Genomic DNA, 14,006 nt, shown 5'->3' on the forward strand with positions numbered 1-14,006 from the left:
TTCAGTAGTTCCAGAATTATCCTTAAGTGCTCTTCGTGGTCAGTCTCGTTCTTGGAGTAGACAAGAATATCATCGATGAAAACAATCACGAACTTGTCGAGGTACGCCTTGCATACTCGATTCATGAGATCCATAAATACGGCTGGTGCGTTGGTTAGGCCAAAAGGCATAACCGAAAACTCGTAGTGACCATACCGTGTTCTGAAAGCCGTCTTTGAAATATCTTCTTCGCGCACTCTCAGCTGGTGATAACCGGATCGTATATCGATCTTTGAGTAGTAACTCGATCCCTGAAGCTGGTCAAACAAATCATCAATTCGGGGTAAAGGATAACGGTTCTTGACCGTCACTTTGTTCAACTCCCGGTAGTCGATGCACATCCGAAAAGTCCCGTCTTTCTTTCGGACAAACAAGACAGGGGCTCCCCATGGCGATGAGCTAGGTCGGATAAAACCCTTATCCAACAAATCTTGCAACTGAGTGGACAACTCCTGAAGTTCCGCCGGTGCGAGTCGATACGGGGCTCGTGCTATGGGTGCTGCACCGGGTGTCAACTCGATTTGGAATTCGACTTGACGAATAGGAGGGAGTCCGGGCAAATCCTCCGGGAAAACTTTCGGAAAGTCTCGCACAACCGGTATGTCTTCAATTCGTTTCTCCTCCGCGGGTTTCTCAACAATCTGCGCCAAAATTGCCGGATGACCCTTTCGTAGATACTTCTGTGCTTTCATAAGGGTGATGATGCTGTTGGTCATGCCGCTTCTCTCGCCTCGGACCGAAATGATCTCGCCGGAAGGGGTGGTAATATGGACTATTTTATCATGGCATATAATCTCCGCTCGGTTCTCGGATAACCAGTCCATGCCGACAACGACATCGAAACTACTAAGCGTAAAAGGAATAAGGTCGATGTCAAAAACATGACCTGACAGTTTCAACTTACATCCCGCAAGTATATGAGTTGTTACTACAGTTTTACCATTAGCTAATTCAACAGGAAACTTAGCGTCTAACGGGGTTGGAGTAAGGTCTAAAAGTTGGCTACAGGCTTTCGACACAAAACTCCTATCAGCTCCAGTGTCAAACAAAATGGAAGCAAAATAATCGTTTACAGGGAACTTACCGGACACCACATGCGGATCATTGCGGGCTTGACCCGATCCAATCACAAACGCTCTTCCTTTGCCATTTCCTCCACCGTTAGTGCCACTTCCATTGCCCCCATTGTTGTCATTATGTTTCAGCTTGGGGCAATCCTTCCGGAAATGACCTTCCTGTCCACATTCAAAACATCCCTTAGTCGTCATCGGTTGCTTAGGAGCACCCTTTGCCGCAAGGTCTCCTCTACATTCTTTCGCTTGGTGACCTATCTTTCCGCATCTTTGACACTTGACACGGTCACACTGGCCAACATGATGATAGTTGCACCTGTTGCACTTTGGATACTTCCCAGCATATCCGCTCGAAACCTGCCCGCTACCGTTGTTGTTGGAGTTGTTGTTGTTGTGATTCTGAGTGTTAAAGCTCCGGGTGAACTCGGGTTTACGGTAGTGTTGTTGCGGTGGGAGGTTCGAGGATGAAGATCTGGTGTTGTCGAACTTTCTCTTCCCGCTGTTCGGGTTGCTGTTGTTGTTACTGTTGCTGGCGTGGTCATTACTCGGGTTGTCACGGGCTTTAACAGTCGAACCCCTCGGTGGTAACGCACCCTGGGTCACAGCCTGATCCGTCAGTTTGTGAGCCAAACGGATCGCTTGTTGGATCGTGGCTGGTCTGGAAGACGTCACCATACCCTGAATCTGTGGTGCTAACCCATCAATGTACATCTCTATTCTCTTGCTCGGCGGATCCACCATCCGCGGACACATCACTGCCAACTCGTGCGAACGAGTAGTGTAGGCTTCAATCTCTGAACCCACCATTTTCAACGACCAAAACTCCGACTCTAACTTCGAAATTTCTTCCCTCGGACAGTACTCCTCTCGCATCATGTTTTTGAACTCCTCCCAGTTCATCGCGTTAGCCAGTTCCAATCCAAGGATCTGGACGTTCGAATTCCACCAAGTGAGGGCGGAATCCTCAAGTGTCCCAGCAGCGAATTTGACCCTACTGGCAGGGGGACAGTTACACATCTCAAAGGCCGACTCGGCCTTCTCAGCCCAACGCAGGAAGCCTATAGCTCCCTCAGTGCCCTTAAACGTACTGGGCTTGCAGTCACGGTAGTTCTTGAAGGTACACGTTCCATTCGGACCTCCTGTTTGATTCTGAACGTGTGCGGCTAAAGCGGCCGCGACATGGTCATTCAGCAGAGTTTGGAGTTCAGCTGCAGTCATGCTGATGTTACCACGTCCTCGTCCAGCGTTTCTTCCAGCCATTTCCTAGAATCACAGTATAAAGATGTTAAACATGAATTTTTCTTTCATATACAACACACCATACATGTAATGAAAAGATAAGTAAGAAAGAAATAAGAGACAACATCACATCACAACCACACATTAGTCTAAATAAAAAAATTCATGATTAAAACCATTGTATCCGCCACAAAGTATTTCCAATCAATCCTCAATTCATAGAAAAATAATAGTTAGGATGGAGACAACCCCTCCATCTAAGCATCATCATTACTAGATGTCGTCATCTGAGGACACCTCTGAGTGTGCCTCCTCCTCAGCCGGTTCTTCCTCCGGTTCTTCTTCGGGATCTTCCTCGGGATCTTCTTCGGGATCTTCCTCAGGCTCCTCTTCGGGATCTTCTTCAGGTTCTACTTCAGGCTCTGCCCCAGGCTCGGCCTCAGGCTCTGCCTCAGGGTCGGCTGCGTTCTGAGCAATCTGCATTTGTAGGATATCGCAACGCTCTAACGCTATTTCGGTTCGGGTCCTTGCTTCTTGGAGTTGCTCTTTCAAGTCTATCATTTCGGCTTGCATCTTCATCATAACCTTCGTTTGTTGATCACTAGCCCCTTGCATATCCTTCATTGCCGCCGCCATGCGGGCAATCTCCTCCTTAGTCTCGGTTTCGTCTTTTAACAATCTGGAAACGTTCTCTCTCGTGTAGCGCATGTAACCCACATCACGCTCCAAACATGAAACAACGGCTGCGAGAACTCTCTCTACAGGTTCGGTTATGGGTGGTAGGGTGTTGGGATAAGCAGGGTGGTTCGGGTGTGGCAATGGGGGAACTTGTTCACGGTAGACCATACGTCTGATCATGTTGGGGTACCATTCCCAGCTAACGTCGTTGTCATACAAGCCTCCGGATAGGCGGTACCTCTTCGGTGCAGGAGCTTCGAGTTCCGGGACTACGCGGGGTGGCGAGGCAGTAGGTAACTGCGGTTCCTTCCCGTGAGCATGCGTCATCGAATCGGATGATGATGAGGGTGGCGTCGACATCCCTACAGGTAAGCCGTGTATGCGCGCGCGTATGAGCGAAAGAGGTAAGAGATAAGATTACAAGACTACACAAACCTATGCAGTGCGTATTATTATAACTAATGGGTCGTCGCGGTTATAGTCTAGTATGCATGCAGTTTCTAGTTCGCTATAACCAATGGCTCTGATACCAATCTGTCACACCCTCAAAATCCACTAACGGAGTTTTACCGTCAGAGGGTGTGAACTGGCAGGATCGGAATCATTAGTTATAACCAAACCAAAGAAAACGTTTAAATGAAAAATAAGTGCGGAAGCGTAAAACCTTAATTCAAAAGTTGCGTCACGCAGGACGACTTAAAACCAAATGTAAATGTTAAAATTAAGTTTGCAGAGTAAGATGTTTAACAATTAATGCATGCTCCTAAACCGCGCGCCCGCCTCGGCTACCTGAGAATAACATACTAAAAGGGGTCAACACGAGGTTGGTGAGTTCACAAGTTATATAAGACAAATCGTTTAGCGTTTGAGTTCAGCGTTTTCGTTAAGTGTTTTGCGTAACCACGTTACGGCGTTTAAAAGTTTTGCGTAACCACGTTACGGCGTTTAAGTGTGTAACCACGTTACAGCGTTTAAGTGTGTAACCACGTTACAGCGTTTAAGTGTGTAACCACGTTACAGCGTTTAAGTGTTACCAGATAATGTTATGTCAAATTATATATCGATAGGTAGCTAATCTATACAACAAGTATTACTAAGTGGTTCGAGACCGAAGCTGACTGTTTATCAAGTACCCGTCACCAGGTCAACCCAGACCATGGTAAGTGTTAGCCAAAATTACACCCACTCAACCTCCAGTTGAGCTTAGCGTCGGGTGGGGTTTGACAAACCCAGTAGTACTACCCAAAAGTGACTCGCTATTCCAAATATTAACCGGTCCGATGTGTGGGACTTCAAATGTTATGTATGCCGCTTAGCCTTTACAAGTGATATATAATTTATAACAAAATCTTTCATATGCGTTTATCTCAGAAAATATGTTTATCGGAGTATGTTATCTCCCCCAAGTGAAAAACGTTTGAAAACAGTTTAAGAGTGGGGTAAGTGAACTCACTGTTTGCGAAGAATATTCCAAATTAGATCACCGAGTGATGCGCGTCGTAGAAAACTCTCTAGCGTTCTAAAATAACAAAGAGATTTTCTAAGTATCGGAACGTTTAACGAGTCTCTAGACTCGGCACATAATACCTATGCACGTATCATGTTTCGTGTTTCGTTTGTGAACCGTGTGTGATTTAAACAAGTACAATTGTGATACGATACACGAGTGAGCAATTACTTTCGTGTCATGTATTAATAACATACTTACAAGCAATTATTCCCGTAAGGGCATTTTGGTCAACAAACAAAGACTAACTAACCATTATTCCCCATAAGGGCAATTTGGTCAATTCATGGCAATCAACTAGCAATTATTCCCCGCAAGGGTATTTTGGTCAAAATACCACAATTATATAAAAACTATCATATTTCATGCATTCCTATACAACTCAGCAGCTAGTTTCATTGTGACAGAATTTCTACTTGAAAGATTGTACTATTTCACCGATCATATCATCTCAATTAATTCACCAAAAATCACCACTGAAACATACATGTCTTAGGTTTCCAGAACATATTTTATATTATTTTTATTCCATATAGATTTCTCATAATGATCAAAACACTACAGTAAACTCATATCAGTCAGATTCATGCACAACAGAATGTTATTTGCAATTCCCGGTAAACGAAAAATCCAATAAATGCAAGACCACTTGGGTTTGGTTCCTAACTCAGTGAGTCAACTTCCAGAAGTGGAACCAACCCAATTGGCCTCGTAGTTCATGAGATATAGAATTTACAATATAACCTAACAGCAGGTCTAACAGCTCAGCTTTGCATCACGTTTTTGTAAAATCATAAAAGTATACTTCCACTTATCCAAAAATTACGAATTTATACTTTATAGAAACTAGACTCAACCTAGTTTACTGCAGTACTCACAATCTCAATCAATTTTCACGTTTACACTTCGTTACAGTCAGTTAAACATCGTATATATATTCTGTCCAGAATCTGTTCACATCAAAACTCAACATCATAACAATCTATAAACTATCATGCATCCATATAACCCTCTAGACACCATAACTACTATCCATGCATATAAATCACACCATACATACAAGATTAGGGTTTGTGTTTTAATTCAAATCAAGAACAACAATCAATCATGCAACAACATCAATCTAGTTATCAATCTATTATCCAACTAACAACTATCATATTGATCACATACATACATATAATCGGCTGAGTTAGGGTTTACATACAACCCATTAAACATCAAAATTACACAACAAGGAGGTAAGAGATGATCAAGTATACCTTCCTAGCACCTAGTTCTTGGATTAATCTCTTGATTGATGTGTGTGTGTGTGATGAAGGTGGACGGCAGCCGTGGATCAAGAGAGGGAGAGAGAGCCGATTTAGGGTTGTAGGTTAATAATAAGTTAGGGTTTGTTTATTAGTGATGTATTTATAATAATACAAGTTACACTCTAGTCCCTCTTCTTTCCAAGTGTTGTTTTTCTAGAACATTCCATCATACTTGCCCAATAAGTTAACATGACCATAGTTTTATCACATAGCACATAATCCTAACACATAATAATCACATAATTATTGTTTTTACGTTTATCGTTTATTTATCAATCGTTTGCGTCAACTCGTTTGCGTTTCGGTGCAAATCCCGAAAGACTACACATGTAGTAAGTGTTACGCGTCATTTAAACCCTAGTTTAAATGTAATGAAGTGTACGTTATAGATTCAACGATCTTAAAGTTTGAATTGACGGAGTTGAGTTAACGGAGTTAACCTGAAATTGACGATTGTCACAAATACACATATTATACAATAGATATAAAACATGTCTTATCATTATTTGAGGAAAGCCTGTGTTTTACAGAATTAGAACTGCTTGTTATATGCTTATCGATATCTTAATACCACTACCTGTATGGAGATTAGGACTTTAGAAAACCCATTTTCGTACATAATTCCCTGCTAAATAAAATTCCTTAACCGACATTATCCTTTAGAAGCCCATTTGGACCTTTTCCCTTTTCATTTACTGAACCTACATTACACACCGATTCAGCTTTGGCCTTTATTTTATTTTTACCTGTGTGATGAAATCCAGTTCGTTATCGAGTTGTATATAATCAGTTGGAGAGCATATTACACAATTTACATATGTCTCGGTCAGAGTGGTAAATATTTGATGCAGTATCGTTTATCGGTTAAAAAAATCAAAATAAAAAAAGAAACAAAAATCCAAAAAGAGTTATTAGTTTGGTTGTATTCAGTTGTAAATAGCAGTTCATCTGTATTTGAGTTATTTGTTTGGTTGTATAATTAGGTTTCATCCACCTTAGTTACTAAATATGCCTAATCCGCACCCGAACCTAAGCCTCAGCAAAACCCTTAGTCCGAGTCATTATGCAACCGGTGGGTAATGGGTGGAGATAAGACTGACCTGCAAGCATATTAAATTGTAACTCATATTTGGTATTTGAGGGCAAAGACATATACTGGCACATCTTTTGCTAATCCAGATATAAACCGAGTGGAGTGTGGATAGTGTGAGGGGTATGAGCATGTATGCCCTAACCGGAAACAAAGTAGACTTGTTTGGGCGATTCTAGAGTTTTATTGTAGCATTGATTTCTTTTGTGGGTTGTCAATCTAGAAAGTGTTAGTCTGGGAAACTAGGTACGACCTTAAACCTTGCTAGTATTAATGGTGATAATTGATTGACCTATAATGGCGGTTAATGTTTGCTTTAGAGTTTTGCTTGAGGGCAAGCAAAATATAAGTGTGGGGATGTGATGTTCGGTCAATTTGTACATAGTTCGTGTGTTTATTTTACTTGTTTTAGTTGTTTATTTCATGAACTTTGGTACTTCATACGTGTTTGTTATATTTTAGGTCACAGGTGATTAAAGTTGTTAATATGAGCCTGTACGAGCACGAAATGAAGACCCGGGATGATGTGTGATAGTGTATGATCAAAAAACTAGAGAATCTGGGTAAAAGTTGGTTTAGCATATCATTTGCTGAAAACAGAGTATCATATGCTGAGGATAAGAGGAGCGCACATCAGGAATTTTTAAAGTATGGTTTGTTGAATTAGAGTATCATACTCTAAAGTTAGAGTACCATTTGCTGAAACTAGAGTATCATATGCTGAGCCAAAATAAAACCACCGGATTCGCATTTTAAATAAAAAAACCCTATATAAGGAAAAATTAGGGTTTGAGAATAGGGATCTCTGGAGGCAGTTACCAAAACCATTTTGAGAGCAGCAAAGGAGAAAATCATCAATTCCAATCATCTCTACTTCACCTACATGATCTATAACATCAAGATTGAAGACCGAGAGATGACGAATCACGACTAATCCTTTCGAGTCATACCCGGGATGTACAGTTTGTAATCTTTTAGTTATTTTCTCATGTACTAGAACAACTAATTGTAATTATCTTTTGGTTAATCTATGAGTATTGATGTTTAGTATGTCCGTGCATTCAGTCGGTTTAGGTTTTTGTCGATCAGAACGATTAGTTTGTCGGTTGCTATAATAATTGCTCGTAGTGTTGAGTTGACTAGTTAATTACAAGAAAGCATACAATTGCCTTTAGTTGAGTCACACTGGCAGGGACCGTTTGATAAACAATGCCGTGTGTTAGCGATGTGGATGCCTACGGTTTAGCTCGTTAATCAATCTTTAGTTGACTTGGGATAATTAATATGTTGGGTTGCATGAGAATACTGTTAATTGCTTACTTGGATTCCCGGGTGTGATTTGTTTTGTTTATTGTTTGAATCTTGCTTAAGTTGTTTGTTTGATAGTATAACCAAATCAATTGCTAGTGTGATCAGCACTCTTGATAGTTGACTTCATAATGTTAGGAATCAGTTTCGCATTACACTGACCACATACTCCTCATGGTTCGACACCCTACTTACCCTAGCTTGCTTAGGTGATTAGGAACACTAATTTTAATACTTTTGACTAGATAGCGACCGTCTAGCATTAATGTTACAATCCAACCCTCCCCCCCAGGAGGTCCTCGCGGGACCTTGCTCCATCGGTCTGGCCCTCGCTCTGATACCATCTATAACAGCCCAGCTATCGTTGCAGCATAGTATTGTCCGCTTTAGCCAGGACAAACCACCATCGCCTCACGGATTTGCTTTTGGTTACCCATATGAAGACTTCCCTGGAGGTCACCTATCTTGATACTACTCTCATCCACTACCATTAAGCGCCCAAATGACGTTATGATGGGGATGGTATCCATCTCCTTGTAAAGAAAACTTCGATCTCCCTCCCCCCAACCAACGTGGGATGTTACTGGCGGCTCTGCTATTAGTCGATCAGTGCGAAAGCTCACAACCATGAAAGACGACCGGCTTTTCAACTGGATCTTCAAGGTGTTCATGACCATTTGATAATAGATTCTTTTTCACAAACCTGATTTTTTATTTGGAAAAATTCCAACGCCGTTTTCGGATGAGTCGCCAGTTAATATTTCGATTTGTTGGTGATTTAGAGCGCCAGTATATTTATTTTCAACAAAAGGAGGATGTGAGACGTAAACTAGGATTTTCTCCTTTGCCAAAATGCATGGCGACAATTCGTCAATTGGCATACGAGACTTCAAGCGACGCCATAGAAGAGTATTTACAGATGTCGGAAAAAGTGGCCCGCTGGGCCCTTCACCGGTTCTGCAAAAGTGAGTATACGTTATTATAATATCCATTATTTTAATTGTTGTTTTTGAACCATATTTTTTTATTGTTAATTTTATTAAAATTATTATTAGGTAATATTGAACTTTATGGTAAACAATATTTGAGGAGCCTGACTCAAGGTGACATACAAGTGATATACGAGGTTCATCAACAAAGACATAGTTTTCCCAGGATGCTTGATAGCCTTGACTGCACACACTGCCATGGGAAGCCTGCCTAGTTGCTTGGCAATGCCAACATCATCGCAGTGATCATGATAGTCCACCACTAATACTTGAAGCGGTCGCATCATTTGATCTCTGGATACGGCATGCGTTTATTCTATGCCCGACGCAAACAATGATATAGCGGTCATATATTCGTCTCCTATTTTTTCGACATCATAGACGGAGTTGCGCCCGACTCCCCATTTTCTACAAATGATGTAAACTACGAATATGGATATTATCTTGTCGAAGGTATATATACGAAGTGGGCCACTTTGGTGATTAGTTTACATGCCCAAATGACGATAAACGTAAATATTTCAAGAAAAAACATGAGTCAGCAAGAAAGGACATCGAAAGGGCATTTGAGGTATTAAAGAAACGCTAAAGTATCATTAAACAACCGGCTCATATTGAACAAAAGGATAAATTAAGAAACATTATGTATGCTTGCATCATTTTACATAATATGATATTAGAGGACTTTGGCAGAGCTATCTATCAAGACGAGTACAACGATGTACTGGAGCCGGTCTCAACACTAAACAACGATAAAAAACACGCAAAAGAGAAACAAATCAAAGGCTTCGATCGGAGTTGCTTGAACATCTTTAGAAGAACAAAAAAAATAATGGCGACGACTAAAATAGTTGTAATTCTTTTTTATTTAGTTTGCTTTTGATTATTTTAAATTAATTTAAGTATTGTTATTATTATTTACTTTTTTATTTTATTGTGTTTCAACAAAAAGGAAAAGGAAAAGGTTAAAGTCTTTCGGGGCTTCGAACCACACTGGGGCTTTAAAGCCCCCAGTGCTCAAGCGCCAGTGACGTGGCACTGTGGAGGGGCCCCTCCACAATGTTGAGCCTTATTAACACTTAAAGAATATATACCCAACTACATTAAGACCATGCGTAATGGGGCACTTTCCCCACCCATAACATCCTCCAAAGCACTGGGAACACCACCCTCGGGGCACCTCGAGGTGTTTGGATGTGGGGGGCGCTTCCCACAAACACCGGAAGGGGGAAGTTGATTGGTTGCTTTATTTGTTTTTTTAATATAAGAATAGTAAGAAAATAATAAGGTAATGATTTGAGTGAGCTTCATTCACTACATCACTTTGTTGTAAAATGTCCTTATGATGACGTGGCATCACATAGCGCAAGACGATTCAATAGGAGCTCCATCCATTTCGCATGGTGTAATGGTCATCAGAACTTGGAGAAAAGAAGGACCCACTAAACTTTCTCATACGTAAAAAACAAGTAAACATATAATTAAGTAATCAACACAAAATATCTCCATGCATTGTTAACAACCCACGTTTGCCTCCAATTTACTTGATCAAACTCCTGGCCAGATCTTTAAAACCCGCACCCATTAATGGACTGTTAGCCGGTCCTACCATTTGGAGCCTCTTGCGCGCCCAAAAGGCCAAGAAGGCTCATCCTTATATGGTGCCATCTACTTGGAGTGGTGTAATGGTTTAACCACTAATTTAGCAGTGACGTGGCATCCCACTACACTTGGTATAAATACCTCCTCACCAATCATTCCCATCTTACTTTCTTTCAATTCTTGCACACCAAAAATGTTGCTTGTTGGTCTATGCATTGCAGCTTTGATTGTAGTAAGCATTACCCATTGGGTTTACAGATGGTTGAACCCTTTATGCAATGGAAACCTTCCTCCTGGTTCAATGGGTTGGCCGCTACTCGGTGAAACTTTACACTTCTTCTCCCCAAATCGAACTTGGGATACTCCTCCATTTATCAAGAACAGAATTAAAAGGTGAATGTATAGTTTGTTATTTAGAGGTGTTAAAATTAAATGAACAGGCCGGCCGGATAAGATGTGAAACAATGAGTGAGCTAGCATGGGCAATTACTTTGTTTGGCTAAATAATGAGTTAATTATGATTAGAAATATTAGTACAAATTAATTAATCCTTTTTCACAAAACTATTAAGTTCCTTTTATGCACTTCACACTTTGAAATTTTGTATATACTTTGGACAACTTTGAAACTATCTTATTAACTCATTTGATTGACTTGTTAGAGAAAAATTAGTACCATGATCTTAGCAGTTAACTTTAAATGGGCAGAGATAGCAAGTCACCACTCACCTTTTTTATTACAATTTAGTCTTCTAGCTGTCATTTGGTTTTGACATAAACATTCCTTTTAATATTTCAGATATGGATCTATATTTTGAACCAGTTTGGTTGGATTTAGAGTTATAGTATCAACTGATTTGGAACTTAATTATATGGTGTTCCAACAAGAAGGCCAATCCTTTGAAAGTTGGTACCCACAGAGCTTGACAAAGATATTTGGAAGCCAAAATCTAGGTTCCTTGCATGGGAGCTTGCATAAGTATCTCAAGAACATGATACTAACTGCCGTTGGTCCGGAAAGCCTTAAAAAGATATTTTCTGAAGTCGAAAGTGTAGCAAACGGAAACATGGACAGGTGGGCTAGCAAAGAAACAGTGGAACTGAAAACTGCAGTTGCAGATGTAAGTAATTTTTTTTTTTTTTCAAAGGCAAGTTATATATTAATTACTCAAGTCTATGACACCACACTGATGTTTAATCAGATGATATTTGACTTCATGGGGAAAAAGTTGATAAGCTATGATCCAGAGAAGTCGTCTGAGAATTTGAGGGAAAATTTTGAAGCTTTTATACAAGGATTAATTTCATTCCCTTTGGAGATACCTGGAACTGCTTATTACAAGTGTATGCAGGTAGATAAATGGGTTGATCAATATGCATACTATATTCCATCAGTGTGTACCCTCAGCCGTGTACCTCATTAACGGTCGAATTGAAGTTTACTTATCTTTAACACAAAAAGAAGAAAAAAAAATCACTAAAATGAAAATGGATAAAAAAAAAAAAAAGGCATAAAACGCATGTCTAAACGAAGGCGATGCCCCCTTGGAACCCCCTTGTCTAGGTGTTTCGCCCCTTAGAACCAACCATTGAGGTTCCATGGTGCTAGAAATTACTGTATAATAGTCTTGATCGATGTGTACTCGATCCACACCCTCTAACTCAATGTTTTTTGTGATTCTCAAATTTTGAATGCCTAAAAAAACTTGATGCCACTAAAATCACCAACAGAGACCTCATGATTGATCCTAAATTTAAGCAGGGAAGAAAAAAGGTGATGATTATGCTCAAGAACATGCTAGAAGCAAGACGGGCCAAGCCGAATAAGTTCAAAAATGATTTCTTTGATTACGTTCTAGAAGAACTAAAGCAAAATGATACCATCCTTACTGAAGAAATTGCTTTGGACTTGATATTTGCACTATTGTTTGCTAACTTTGAAACAACTTCTCAAGCGATAACAATAGCAATCAAGTTTCTTACAGATAACCCTCTTGCGCTGAAAGAATTAAGGGTATGTAAAGAATATAAATTCCCCAAAAATATTTCAATCATTTCACACTTGTTATTTTATGCAGGAAGAACATGAGAAAATCCTAAGAAAGAGGGAAAACCTTGAGGCTGGACTTGCATGGGAAGAATATAAGTCGATGACGTTCACCTTTCAGGTCTACTGATTATCCTGAGTCTTATTATTAGTGTATATATTAGTATGTAAAAATGACAAGATGAACATGGATTTGAGATAATCATAACCCAAAACATTCTTATATATTTATATGTAACAGATCAAAGCTACAAAAGTGTGTATGCACCCTAATTTGAACTAAATATCAGCTTAACTTTACAGCTTATAAATGAAACGTTGAGGCTGGGAAACATAGTTCCAGGAGTATTCAGAAAAGCTATGAAAGATATTAAGTTCAAAGGTAAGTACTAAATATCCACTATGGCATACAAGTTTCTAGATATAGTAAGATTCATAGGCATACTTGATATAGCAACCGGCTTAATGCAGGCTACACTATCCCGGCTGGTTGGATGGTAATGGTATGTCCCCCGGCTGTTCATTTAGACCCCGTCAACTATAAGGATCCACTTAAATTCAATCCATGGCGATGGGAGGTAGACTCTGTTTATTTCTATATTGCACTTAACAGAAAATAAAACTCTATTGTAACTTTCAAGCAGGGGATGGATTTGAAAAGCGCGTCAAAGACTTTCATGGCTTTTGGAGGTGGCTTGAGGTTTTGTGTTGGAGCAGATTTTGCGAGACTTCAAATGGCTATCTTTCTTCATTGCCTAGTGACCAAATACCGGTAAAGATAAATCAAGAACACACCACTATGCTAGAGATGGAATTATAGAGATATATAACTTGTTTTTCTTTTCAATCTTAGGTGGAAACCAATCAAAGGGGGAGATATTGTACGAACTCCGGGTTTACAATTTCCTAACGGATTTCATGTTCAGTTCTTTGAGAAAGATAAACCGAACTAAGATATGACACTTCTGGATCTTGCTATGTTTAATAATCAACTTTTATTTAAATAAACAGATAAGGAGAGTTTCAACTTTCAACTGTGTGATTGTAAATCATGTATCTCTGTATAAGACTTTGTCATCATATAATGAAATATATATATATATATATAACCTGTTCATATGT

The 14,006-nt window shown here is 39.9% G+C and overlaps 1 pseudogene; it reads left to right on the top strand.

Moving 5' to 3' along the window:
• Window positions 1–11,031: 11,031 nt before the first annotated feature.
• On the top strand, window positions 11,032–13,940 carry LOC143602290 (cytochrome P450 87A3-like; annotated as a pseudogene).
• Window positions 13,941–14,006: the final 66 nt, after the last annotated feature.

Source organism: Bidens hawaiensis, unplaced genomic scaffold, assembly GCF_021521415.1.
Source record: "Bidens hawaiensis isolate Kalapana, Puna unplaced genomic scaffold, B.hawaiensis_p1.1 tig00058284_1, whole genome shotgun sequence".
Taxonomy (NCBI): domain Eukaryota; kingdom Viridiplantae; phylum Streptophyta; class Magnoliopsida; order Asterales; family Asteraceae; genus Bidens; species Bidens hawaiensis.